The 13,262-nt window shown below is 43.8% G+C and overlaps 1 protein-coding gene across 4 annotated transcripts in view; it reads right to left on the reverse strand.

The window, feature by feature from the left end:
• Positions 1-7,334, reverse strand: part of STON2 (stonin 2) — a 146,168-nt gene extending 138,834 nt beyond the window's left edge. For all 4 annotated transcript variants that reach the window (XM_060620459.3, XM_060620458.3, XM_060620453.3 and 1 more), the window contains exon 1: positions 7,185-7,334. The gene's annotated coding sequence lies outside the window, so the exon portion shown is untranslated. The remainder of the gene's footprint in view (positions 1-7,184) is intronic.
• Positions 7,335-13,262: the final 5,928 nt, after the last annotated feature.

The following is a 13,262-nucleotide window of genomic DNA, read 5'->3' on the forward strand; positions in this document are numbered from 1 at the left end:
AATAAAAGTTGTTCACACCCTTCAAGTGTTTAGAGGGTTAAGTGAAGGGAAATGTAGGGACAAGGAATGACGCAGAGAAAAATTAATACTTTATGTTTGGCAAGGGTGGGAAAATACAATAGGAAAACTATATTTGTGACAGCTATGTTTTGTTTTTTTTTTAATGTGTGACAGTTCACACATTTAAATAACATTTAACTGAGTAAGCTCACTGACTAGGGATCACCCTAACCTTACCCACTTCACTATGGTATTATATTCTTTCTTCTTTAAAAACTTAAGTCGAAAAAGACAGACAAATATGTTGTTTCTAAAGCAAACAGAGGAATAAAATCTGTTTTCATTTAAAGCATCTCACTTTTTTTTTTTTTTTTAAGCAATTAGCTAACTTCAAAGGGCAACCAATGCAGTGATTCTATCAAGCTGGCAAGGGTCTGGTGTCTCACTTCAAAGTTCAGGCAGATTGAAAGCCACTGATAGACCTGCTATACTGGCTGGCATCTGGCATGAAAAGTGCTGAGAATACCAATTCATTCAGATGGTGTGTGTGCACAGACCCACAGCACTAAAACGGTACCTCTTTCAATGAGAGCCCCTGTTAAGCCTGAAAGAGAAGGGTGTAATCATCCCACCTCCAAATTAAAATTAATGAGGGTCATTGGGATTAAGGCTGAGGGTCTCTACGGGATAAAAGAGTGATGGAGAAAGTCCTAATTGGATGGAAGGGTCCCCAAGTGCTTAGTGAATATCTGTAAAGCAACTTAAGCTGGACACCAGGGGAGGTGGGACCAATGAGCACAGAAGTGCCAGGGGATACCTGCACGACTTTAAACAAGCTGCTTGACCTTCCCAGGTCACCTTGCAAGCGGAGTGAGACCAACCGCCTGCCAGTTTGACAGAGTTTATGATAGGATTAAATTTTATTTATAAAGAGGTTTGACATTCTTAGCTCCAAAGTGCTCTCCTATTAATAAAGTGAACACGTTAAGAGGACAAATTAGAGTCCAGAGTACTCATTTGCTAACAAATCACCAGATGGCTTCATTTTTCAGGAGGTGACACAAGCCATCAGAATATTGGAATTAGACAATCAGATGGCAGTCAAGAAAGGAAGACTTTAAGAAGCTGTCTACCTCAGACTTCTCTGTCCTCTTCTACTTGACTCCTTTGCTCTAGAAGTCTAGCCACAGGCCTGGAACAAGCTTGTGTGGACCGTCAGAGCCATGGTTCGCTGAGGTCCATTCCCTAAATCCTGATGTGCCCACCTAAACTCCATTTCTACTTCCAATCCAACGCAACTGCTCCTCCGTGAACCTTCCCAGCCTAGCAACACCTCAGAAAGATTCTGTCTCTGAATTCACAGCTTGCAGTGCCCCCTTTAATTATATGGCTGGCCCCACTATTATTTGACTACTATTAATTCTGTATAAATATTATGCCCTTTCACTCCCAGATTAGAGGCTGTGTCCAAAGAATAAGCATTACACTTCTCTGAATTCCTCACATCTTCCTCAGAACCTTGCACCCAGAAGATACCCAATGCCATTCCTGTGAAACCACCTTCCAAAGATTTTACTGGGCCATTAGCAATCTGCAAAGTAGCTTCACACTCATGATCACACTGCACAAAGAACAATAAGCTTCTCTTAGCTGTTACCTGTTAGTGAGGCTACCTCAGAGCATAAGTCTGGGTTAGTTTGAGGCCAGCTGGGATGATGGGAGTGGACACAACGAACAGAAAATTCAAAGGACTTTAAGTTTTCAATCCTGCCCTTCCACCATCTGTCTATAGAATTTTGGCCAACTGTTTCTCAGTAATCACGATTCAGAAAAATGACAGTGCAAGAAACCTACCTCTTGAAACTGCTAGAGATGTGAAAATATACATATATATATATTACATTTAACATTTATTAAATACAAACATATAGAGAAGATACTATTTATGTAGTGGTTTAATGTGTATTTTTTTTAAATATCAAATTCCTGGATAAATGCTATCCAATGGGGAAGAGTAACACTTTCTAGTGAATATATTCAGCATTTTAGATCCCTCCTGGCTAGTTTAAGTCCCTTCCCTCACTGGCTCTCACTCAGGCCTAGGGTTTTATCTGCTACATCTTTTGCAACTTTATTTTTTTTAATGTTTTATTTATTTTTGAGAGAGAGAGAGAGAGCAGGGGAGGGGCAGAGAGAGGGGGTGACAAAGGATCCAACGGGGATCGCTGACAGCAGCGAGCCTGATGTAGGGCTCAAGAACCATGAGATCATGACCTAAGTCGAAGTCAGACACCTAACTGACAGCTATCCAGGTGCCCCACAACTTTAGATCAAGTTTCCTGGAGACCTGAGACCGAGGGAGCTACAGGGTTCCACTACAGAGCTGACCAAGGGAAGGCCACGTCTGCAGGAGGAAGTGAAACAGTTGATTTTCCAAAATTACCTGGAGAGGGAATCAGACCAACAAAGATGGCCTCAGGCCTCCTGGCCAGAGGTCATGGTTCCAAATTTTCTCATCCACCTCTGGAGGTATGCAGAACCCTAGGGAATTCTCTTGTTTCAAAAAGCACACCTTTTAGGTATGAATTGTCAAATCTCAATTAGGAAAAAGGGTCTTTTCAAATATTACTCATTTCATTTTATAGCTCGGGCCTACCATGACATTTCTTGTTTTATACAAATTTCCTATGCGTATTTCTAAGATAGTGTATCCACGTCTCAATGGATCATTTTAGACTCACACCACCTTGAAACAAATACTATAACCTGCTGGCCAGCACTCAAAATGTTGACTCTGAAAGTATTTCATTTATTCACACAGTGTGGGCAGGTATATCACTGATTATCTGTACCCGGTAGAGTCGAAACTTTTTCCACATCTAGAATTGAGAAAAAAATAGTAAAAAGAAAACAAACGCTCACTATGTTCTATTTCTTGTGTCATGTTGTACATGCCAACATATTTTCTCCTTAACGTCCTTCTTGGAATGTTCTCTCATTACAGGAGTGGTGAGTCACAGTGAAAGGAATTGATGGGACTCGCTCCACCCATTAGCATAAGCTAAACTATGGACATCTTGAGTTCTCAGGGGGTTAGTTATCTTGGGAGGGTTGATCACAATTTGCATGATCATATGGTACAGATGTGTATTCATGAAGATGACCTCAAGTGAAGCAAGAAATTTCTCGGTCTGACTATTTTACAAGTCAGCCAAACATCCACCCAGTGGGCAAACCCCAGTTCCAAAAGAAATTAAAACTGGGAGGACAAGAAGTGTGATGGATCAGAGACTGGAATACGCTGAGCTGACAAACTTAAGTGAGAGGGCTGGAGCCAGACAAAAGGGTGTGTGCTCAATGACATGCCGGATGGTGGGGGGGTGGGGCAGAATTACAAAAGGAGGGGATAAAGTAGCACTTGTATGTTTCTTCTATGAATCCAAGCTCCTTTCATGTCCTTACTATGAGAATTATATCTGCAATTTAATATAAACCTAGAGACTCAGTCACTCTTACAGACCCCAATGCCACTGCCAGCCTTCAGCAAATCTGCCAAATGGAGAATGCTGAGACCTTCCAGACTTCTTCCCCGTTCCATTAGGCCCTTCTATTCAGGCCTTTCCCTCAACCACATTTGGGGGTGGGGGGTGCTCAAGTGAGCAAGGAGCAGAGAGAGAATCCCACAAGGGGCAGAGAGAGAAAGAGAGAGAGTAGTGGGGCTCGTGCTCCCCCGAAGTGGGTGAGCTCACCCACTATGGGACTCGAACTCACAAACTGTGAGATCATGACCTGAGCAAAAGTCAGATGCTTAACAACTGAGCCACAAGGTGCCCTCCTCAACCACATCTTAATTTCTCCCTTTAGTTCAGTGGTTTTTGGACTGGCAGCATCAGCATCACCTGAGCACTTGTCAGAAATGCTAACTCCCAGGTGCCACCCCAGATCTATTAAGAAACTCTGGCGGTGTGACCCACAAATCTGTGTTTTCTCAAGGGCTCTAGGTGATTCTGAGGCACACTAAAGTTTGAAAACTGCTGCTTTAGATGATACCATAAAATACTTCAGGATGAAGGAGCATATACATTTTAAGAGAGGACAAAGGAGAATCATTCAAGTGCCCAGGGAATAATTTTCTAACAGTTGAATCTCGAGTCATGTGAAAGATAGTGAGGGAGATTTGAGGCTGCTGAATTCGTTGGGGCACTTACCATCTTTACCTTTTAATCCCACCTATTTTGGTCTTTTCCCCACATTGCCACTAGAGACATGTGTTTGGCCTGAAAAATCTGACCATGTCAAACCCCAACTTAAAACCCTCAATGGCTGCTCCCTGCCCATAGGATAAAGTCCCAGCACATGACCCAGGGCCCTTCATCACCTGCCTCCGGGCCACCTCCCTTGCCCTGTTTCCTTCTGCACTTTCCCTCCTACTCAGCCATTCTTCACTGTCTGCAGGAGGCTTAGACTCCCCCTTACCACTGACGTTGGGTCTGCCTGTGTGACTTACCTTGGCCAACAGCAGGAGAGTTGAAGTGATGTCTGCTATCTCTGAGCAGGTATTAAGTGCCATATTTTTGTTTTATCACATTCTCTTTTTTCCCCTTCCCATAAATGAGATCAGTATTGCCCCAGGAAGAGGCTGTTTCTTAAGCCTCTGGGGATCTCAGAAGGAACCAGATAAGGAGCAGAACCACAACTAACCTACACTGGACATGCAGCAATCGTGACAAATACACCTCAGTTGTTGTAAGCCACTGAGATTTGGGAATTATTTGTTATTTTGCCTAAGCTGACCATTATAGCACATTGGATCTCCCATATCCCCTCTGCCTGGAATGTCTCTTTCCTCTGCTCTACCTTTCCTTCCAATCCCACCTCAGTCCTATCTGCATAAGAGACCTGCTCATCATTCTTCACTCAGCTCAGGTGTCATCTCCTCAATCAAGTCTTTTTTATTCCCAGATATAACCGATCGACTCTCACCTGTAGGATCCCTTTTGAATGCTACAGACCAGTAACTATGTCCTTGGAACTTTGCTGGGGACTTTCCATTTATTAGCACTATCCTTACAACAACTCCTCTCTAAAAAAAATAAATAAATAAATAAATAAATAAATAAGCCCTCATTTTACAGAGTGGGAGACTCTGGCACAGAAAAGCAAAGCGACTTGTCCAGGTTTCCCAGCCATCGGCCACAGAGACAGAGTTTTTACCAAGTGTGGGTATGGCTCTGATTGTAGCAATCTTTCCTGTGCCCCACTCACCTCCCTCCCTCCTCTATCAGCAAGCTTTCATATCCTCCCACTGTGGTGGTGAGAGTAAAAGTCTCCTTATCCACAACTAAAAGGTTGTGGAATTAATTTGACACTTGAAAGACTTGCATCTGGAAGTGGGCTTCTTACCCCCTGAGAAGATAATCACTTTCTCTAAGTGGATGGATTTATTCGAAGGCTCCTGGCAAGTAAATGCACTGGAGCCTTTGGAGAACTGGGGCATTCTGTCTGTACCTTTCCCAGGTAGTGTGGTGTGTTAAGACAGGTAGATTCCCACTGACATTGCCCTTGGGAACCTGTGGGAAGGTCCTTTTGGGTTTGCCACAAGGTAGGAGGTTAAGTAGCAGAGGGTTCAGAATTCCAAGCAAGTTGGCTACATATAGATATTTTAAGTAAATGAACAAGGAAAAGAAAACGAGGATAATAAAGTGACACAATGGCAAAGAATTGAACCAGACCACCCAAGTCAGACACCAAAATAACTGCCTGAAGTAGGAACTGCAATTTTAGGTTTCTGTGAGCTGCTGGCATTTTGTTGTGTGGTTGAGCTTTTTATTTGTTTTTCTCATCTTCCCCCTCTCTTTAAAGTTGTTTCAGGGAGGAGTTTGGAAAGTATAAGAACCTTCAAGTCCTCCCCCATCAGCCATATTAGTGAAAGATAAGCATTCAACAAAACACCAAGATATTCTTCTCACACAACATTCATAACAACTTTTTCAGGGTTTGCAAAGCTTTTCTCAGTTACTTGTTGGAATCCATTTATCTCTCTCACCATTCCAATGGAGTTTTGTGTTTTTTTTAATTCCTTCAAAGGACATTATTACATTTAAATGATACCATCGGTAACATTAATAATAGCATTTTTCCCCTTCGAGTTTAGAAAGCTGTTCAGAGCTCCAAATGGTCACTGGGCCAGTGAGAACACGTCTGCCTTACTCTTTAAAAAACCATCCACTCCGTATAACAAATAATAAGAGCCAGCATTTACTGGGTACTTAGTGTTGTGCTCAGTGTTTTTTGGGCACTGGTTTATTTAATCCTCAAAACAAGGCTATCAAGCAGGTGCAACCATTTATGGCCACTTTACAGATTAAGAGAGTGAGGCACATAAGAGCATGAAGGACCTGCCTGAGAGAAAGGGTGTCTTTCCCTTTCAGAGGTCAGTAGCTGCACAAGACGACAGTTAATGATTCACCCACAGCCCTCGGGGAGCTCCTTTCAGTAAGGGCAACATAGGCACATTCTCTCGGTGTCTCTGTCTCTGTCTCTATCTCTATCTCTCATCTTCAACTCTTCCTCACCCAGCGAGAGGCGGGTGTCCAGCAAATTGCTTGGCAATACACAGAGGAAACTCCATCCAAAGCCCGGGTCTGCTGGGTCCAGGCCGCCTCTGGGCGCTGTCCAGCGGGCAGCGCGCCTGAGTGACCAGGCTGGGGTCCTGTCTCCGACACCCCGAAGGTGGGGCGGAACGCCAAGGCCGGGATTTCGAGCGGTGGGGGGGAGGGGTGGGAAAGTCACCGTCCCCAGGGACACCTGTTGTCGCCTTGGGCCAACGAAGACGTCGCGGGGACTCACATCTCAGGGAGGACACCCGTCTGCAGTGTCCGCGTACGGGAGCGGGGGTCGCAAGTGTCTTCCCCCACCCCCACCGCCCCTTCTCCGCCTTAGGCGGGCTCACCTCACCCCCTCCCACCCCTGGACGCCGGCAGCCAGTGGAAATGTCGCGCCTCCGCGGGGCTCCGGCCGAGGCACGCGCGGAGGCGTAGGGACACGCGGGGCGAGGGGCAGCCCCCGCGGCGCTAGGACCTCGCGGCCGGCCCGCCCCCACCCCCACCCCTCGCCGGCTCCACCTGCGGAGCCCCTCCGGCAGGGCACGCTGGCCCTCCACGGCGGGGCGCGGGCGCGGTTACCTGCGACGTCGCCCGCAGGGTCCCAAGTGTCGGCCGGAATGTCGCCACGGCAGAGCCCGCTGGGCTGGCCCGGGGATCCTCGCCCGGCCCCACTGCTCCCGCTGCCCTCCCTCGCGGCCGCAGCGCCGCCGCCGGCTCCCGACTCTCTAGGCTCGCTCCGCGCCCGCCGGCTCCTGGCTCCTCTCCCGCAGCTCCTGATTGGCCGCGGCGCGCGCCCGAGCCGCGCCCTGATTGGGCAGCCGGGAGCCGAGGCGGGGGGACGGACCCGGCGCCGCCTGGACCTGCTCTGGGTGCCCCCGGCGCCACTGCTTCGCGTCCCCGCTGCACCTCGCGGCCGCGATCCAGACGCCAAACCCGGGGTCCTGCCCTCTGCGCCGAGGGGTGTCGGTTGTCCAGGCACCGGGCGGAGCGGAAAGTGGCACAAGTAGCAGGGGGGTGACGGGGGGGGTGACGGGGAGCGGGTATCGCCTTGGAGTCTCTCCTACACCCCCTGCCAAGGCTGGACTCCTACATGCGGTTTTGACCACGTGTTTACTCTTACAGTTTTTACTATAAAAAGGCCATAGGACGCAAGACAGTGGCTTGTAAACAGTGGGCGCCAAAATGTGTTTGTGGTCTTAGGTTGGGCTTGATGCATAATCTTTATGCGGTCCAACTAGAGTTCGCGAAAGGGAAGCAACTTGTGCGAGGTCCTCGTCTTGTCAACAAATTAGTAAGAGCGAGAAAAATGGTGACACAGATCTTCACTTACAAGGAACTTAATACCTAACTAAGGAGATGGGGCTGAATAATAATGGTAATAGTAATTATAATAATAATGATGACCCTAACGTTTTCATGGCTCTTATTATTTGCCGGGCACTTTTCTAAGTGCTTTACATATATTAATACAGAAATACAGGAAACAGCTGACATAAGGATGTCCACATGTCCTGTGAAACGTGTGGACAAGTGACATAAGTTCTGAGTGTGAGAGGTTTTTATCCGGAAGACACCCCAGCAGTCATTCCACACCACAGTGAAAAGGCACAAATTAGAACGGAAAGAGAGCATTGGGATTTAAAATTGTTCCATCTTCGGAGCTGGAGAGTGTTATGCTAAGTGAAATAAGTCTTACAGAGAAAGACAGATACCATATGTTTTCACTCTTATGTGGATCCTGAGAAACTTAACAGAAGACCATGGGGGAGGGGAAGAAAAAAAAAAAGAGGTTAGAGAGGGAGGGAGCCAAAACACAAGAGACTCTTAAAAACTGAGAACAAACTGAAGGTTGATGGGGGGTGGGAGGGAGGGGAAGGTGGATGATGGGTATTGAAGAGGACACCTGTTGGGATGAGTACTGTGTGTTGTATGGAAACTAATTTGACAATAAATTTCATATTTAAAATAAAAGAAAATAAAATGAATAAAATTGTTCCATCTTCGATTTCTTCTCCCATAGTTCTGTAGCCCTCCGAACATTTTGTCTCAACTGCACTGGGCCTTTCTAAAGAATAAAAACAATCACTATAAATCAGGGTGCCACCAGAACTTTGTTTTACCACTCATAAAAGGAGCCCTCTCTAAGCATTCAGGTAACAGTGAGTAGAAATAATCAGCACAGGTTATATTCTAGCACTTATGACTCCAGTGGTATTCATACCTTGAAAGTAAGTATGGAGCCATTTTTCACAAGTATCTCCCCTCGTTCTATTCTCTTGTGTTGACAGAACCCTAGAGGGAGAAATTTGGGTTGGTAGAGAAATAAACACCTGAGTGAAAACCAGCTTGACCTACTCTGAACAGCCTGATTTTTACCTTCGCGTGAGCTTAACGTCACTTACTTTGAGGATCCCAAGACCCTTGGAGGAAATTAGCTCACTGTTCCCAATTTATATCAATGGACAAGCAAGTAGTTCATTCTGTATTGAAAAGATGGCCTAGCATGAGTAGAGCCTTATCTGGTAGGAACACCACAGAAAAATAGACTGTGAGAATGGTTCCTATACCAGCATCCATCTCCAAGCTTCAGAAACACATGAAGACATCAGCCCATCTTTCCAGTCGCTCACTTTCCATTGTGGTGGCTTTTGCCAAAGCAGAAGTTCCATTTGGATTGGTCACCCTCTCTCTCCAAAGAAGAAAGGTTATTTTAGCTGGAGAACTAGGTTGACCCAAGATGATTTCTTAAATTCATAGCCCTGGTTGGATCACACTAAACTCAGCCTTCTGAGGGATGAGAAGTGAAAGAAGAATCTGGATTCCACCATGTCCACTCTGGAATGGTCTTGTGGGCAGGAACTAGTTATGTATCTGTCTATGCCTAATTTATTTCTTTTTAAACCTTTTTAATGTATATTTGTTTTTGAAAGAGAAAGAGAGACAGAGCAGGAGAGGGGCAGAGAGAGAGGGAGACAGAGGGTCCCAAGCGAGCTCTGTGTTGACAGCAGAGAGTGGGGTGTGGGGCTTGAACTCACAAACCATGAGTTGGGCTCTTAACCGAGCCCCCCAGGTGCTCCTATCCCCATTTCATCCCCCCAAAAATGCTTTGCTTAGTTGTGCCTCCTGTGTTGCATGTCTTCTGTGGCAAATCCTATTTATCACTCAAAATTCAACTAAAATGTCCTTTCCTCTGTGAGGCTTTCGCTAACTCTCCCAGGCAACAATAGTGATCCCTGTGCCCATGTTATATTCTCAGTACGGCACAAAGCAACAGTATTCTAGTGATCCATTTACATGGCCATCCCTCCAACTAATTATTACCAATGCCTGGCCTAGTTCATAGAACTCAGTAGTAAGTACTCAATAAACTTGAACTGATTGACTAAAATCCCTTACCAACTAATAGGGTGGCATTAAGGAGACTGGGGCCACACCACTCTGCTATTCAACAGGGCATCCTCCAGTTCCAGGCTGGATGGATATTTTATGTGAGTCAAAGTGATCATCTATCCACTCGAATAGGGAATAGGTAGTTTCTGTATGTGAGGCACTGTCAGGTAAAAAGAAGAATAAGGTCTCTCTTAAATGTACACAAGATGAAATGATGCAGCTGGTTTAGAAAATAGTTTGACAATTCCTCAAAGAGTTAAACACAGAGTTACCATAAGACCCAGTAATTCTATTCCTAGGTACATACTCAAGAGAATTTAAAACATATACCCATACAGAAACTTGCCCATGAATATTCATAGAAACATTATTTATAATAGCTGAAAAATGTAAACAACCCAAATATCCATTAACTGGTGAATAGATAAACAAAATGTGGTACATCCATACAGTGGAATATTATTATTCAGCCATAAGAAGGAATGAATACTGATACATGCTACAACATGGGGGGACCTGGGAAACATAATGCTAAATGAAGGAAGCCAGACACAAAAAGCCACATATTGTAGGATTCCATTTAGATGAAATATCCAGAGTAGGCAAATATATATAGACTGAAAGTAGATTAGTGGTTGCCAAGGGGTCAGGGGAAGGAGGAATGGAGAGTGATTGCTTAGTGGATATTGGGTTTCCTTTTGGGTTGATGAAAATGTTCTGGAATTGAATGGTGGTTATGGGCACACAACTTGGTGAATATACTAAAAACCATTGAGTTATTAAAAACAAAACAAAATACACACAGCAGGCATTCAGAAAGTTTAGAAACCATCAATGAAGGAAATGTTAGTTAAATCATAGAGTGTTTAGTAGCTAACAGTGTAAAAGTGTAGAGGAACAGAAAAGCCAGTAAAACATAGTTAAAAAGTTGGCTTGTCTCTCCCTCATGCTCCCACCTTCAGTAACTTAGAGGGGATTTACTCCTTAGATCTGCATTGTCCAATTGAATATTCTATGATAATGGAAATCTTTATCTGAGCTATTCAATATGGAAGCCACTAATATGGTTAGCGCAACTGAAGAACTGAATTTTAATTGTGTTTAAATTTAAACTGCCACATGTGGCTAGAGGCTACTCTACTGGCAGTGTAGCTTTTGCTGGTTTAGAGGACTGGAGCCATCTTAACTGACAGTTTGGGATAATACTGGAGAGTGGGAGAGTCAATGTCTATATGTTCCATAGCCTGACTCAAGCCTGTATCCACTAGAAATCCTTCAATAGGATCTCACTGCTCCCACCCTTCTCCCTTCTATGAACTTTTAATGAACTTCAGTCAATAATACAGCATTTAGTTTTGTCTTTATGGCAAAACTTCCATTCCAAAAATATTTATGGAACAAGCACTATATGGAAGTCTGAGAAGAGGAAGGATTGTAGACAAGGTCAGACAAATTCCAAAGGGTTGGTCTTGAGAAGGCAGACAGGGAGAAGGGACAAGATAAATCCATTATAGGGACCTGACTCCTTACTTCCTTCCCTCCAACATCCCCCGTTAACACATACACATACTCTTTCAAGTGGGAAATCTTGCTATTAAGATGCTGAAGTGATGTTGAAGAATCTTTATTTAGATTTCCTGTTTCCAATTTAAGCCTTGTAACATCCTTAACTCCTTCAATACCCCTTTCACTTTATGTTGATCTTTCCCTTCTTTGAACTTTCACTGAATTTGAAATCGATAGAATGTAATGACTTTCTAAGTGTTTTTCCTTAATGTGGTGTACCCGCAGCAAGATTCATTTGTTGCACAAATGTTTATTGAGCTCCTGCTTCTTTTTGTACCAGAACAGTCCTAGGAGCTGTGGATAAAAACAAAGACAGGGTCTCTGGGAAGTTTAGAGCCTTATGCAGAGGCACACAAAGAAATTGTTCTGTGAAGTTTGGCCTAAGTGTGTAGGAAGTTCACTGAAAGCACAGGACAAGCAGCAGGTGGGTTTACACAGAGAAATCAGGGAAGGCTTCTCAGTGGAGGTGACATTTAAGCTAAAGGAACTTGAAGGATGAGTAAGAGTTTTTAAAACATTTTTTTAAATTTAATTCATTATACTGTTCACTTTCCAAAATTGGATTTGAGGTAGTATGTTAGAAGTTTTAGAGAACAGTGTTTGAAAGAATAAATTAGCAACAAGATCCAGCTCAATATCTGTGACAACGTTTTGCATTGCTAACAAGGGTACTAACTGGACAGTTATTCCTACTGCTCTCAAGGCTTATTCCTGAGTGAATATATGTGTATATATATATATATATATATACATATATATATATATGGCTCTCTGATCTCAAGGAATTTAAAATATCTCACCTCTACTATTGCAATATCCTTCTTAGTAGTCTCTTGTGTTTAATCTTATTTTCTTCTTTTCCAGTTATCCCAAATATCAGGCATTTGTGCCCTACTGTCACCAGCTTTTCCATATCCATGTATAATCTGCACCATCATGTACTTGTTTCTTTACATTGGCTCTCATCTTGCTCAACTTCATTGAAAAGGAATTTGTATCTCGTTATCATCAGTGAAAAACTAGTATCACTTGCCATAAATAGAATGTTAACCACAAAAATAATACAATGAAAGTAAAACCACATTATCTCATCTTAGCTGGATACTGTTGGCTGCCAAAAGTTCTGAGTTTGAGGCCCTGCAATTTCTTTCATAAAGAAAAAGATTATCAAGACTTAAAGAGTATTAAAGACATATCAGAACCAAACATTTCTCCTTGGTCCAATCAAATTGACTGAAAGAGAATTGAAAAAAGAATAACTCCCAAGGCGTTTGAGTGTCTCATTCGGTTAAGTGTCTGATTCTGGTTTGGGCTCAGGTCATGATTTCACAGTGTGTGGGTTCGAACCCTGCATCAGGCTCCATACTGACATGTGGAGCCTGCTTGGGATTCTGTCTCTCCCTCTCTCTCTTCCCCTCCCCCATTCACTCTCTCTATCTCTCTCTCAAAGTAAATCAACTTTTAAAAAATTTAAAAAAAAGAAAAAAGAATAACTCTCTCTTCACATGAGCCAATGAAATTTAATGTCCCTCTTGCATTCCTCTTAAAACCAGCTTCAGCACCAAAAAAAGTCTGTGCTCATCCTGGGTACCACACACTTGTAAACACTGATCTGATCCATCCCTATCAGAATGATCTAACTTTCTCCCTCCTATTCAAAATCCTTCAATAGCTCTTCATTACCTAAGGGAAGAAATCTGA

Source organism: Panthera onca, chromosome B3 (genome assembly GCF_046562875.1).
Source record: "Panthera onca isolate mPanOnc1 chromosome B3, mPanOnc1 haplotype 2, whole genome shotgun sequence".
Lineage (NCBI taxonomy): Eukaryota > Metazoa > Chordata > Mammalia > Carnivora > Felidae > Panthera > Panthera onca.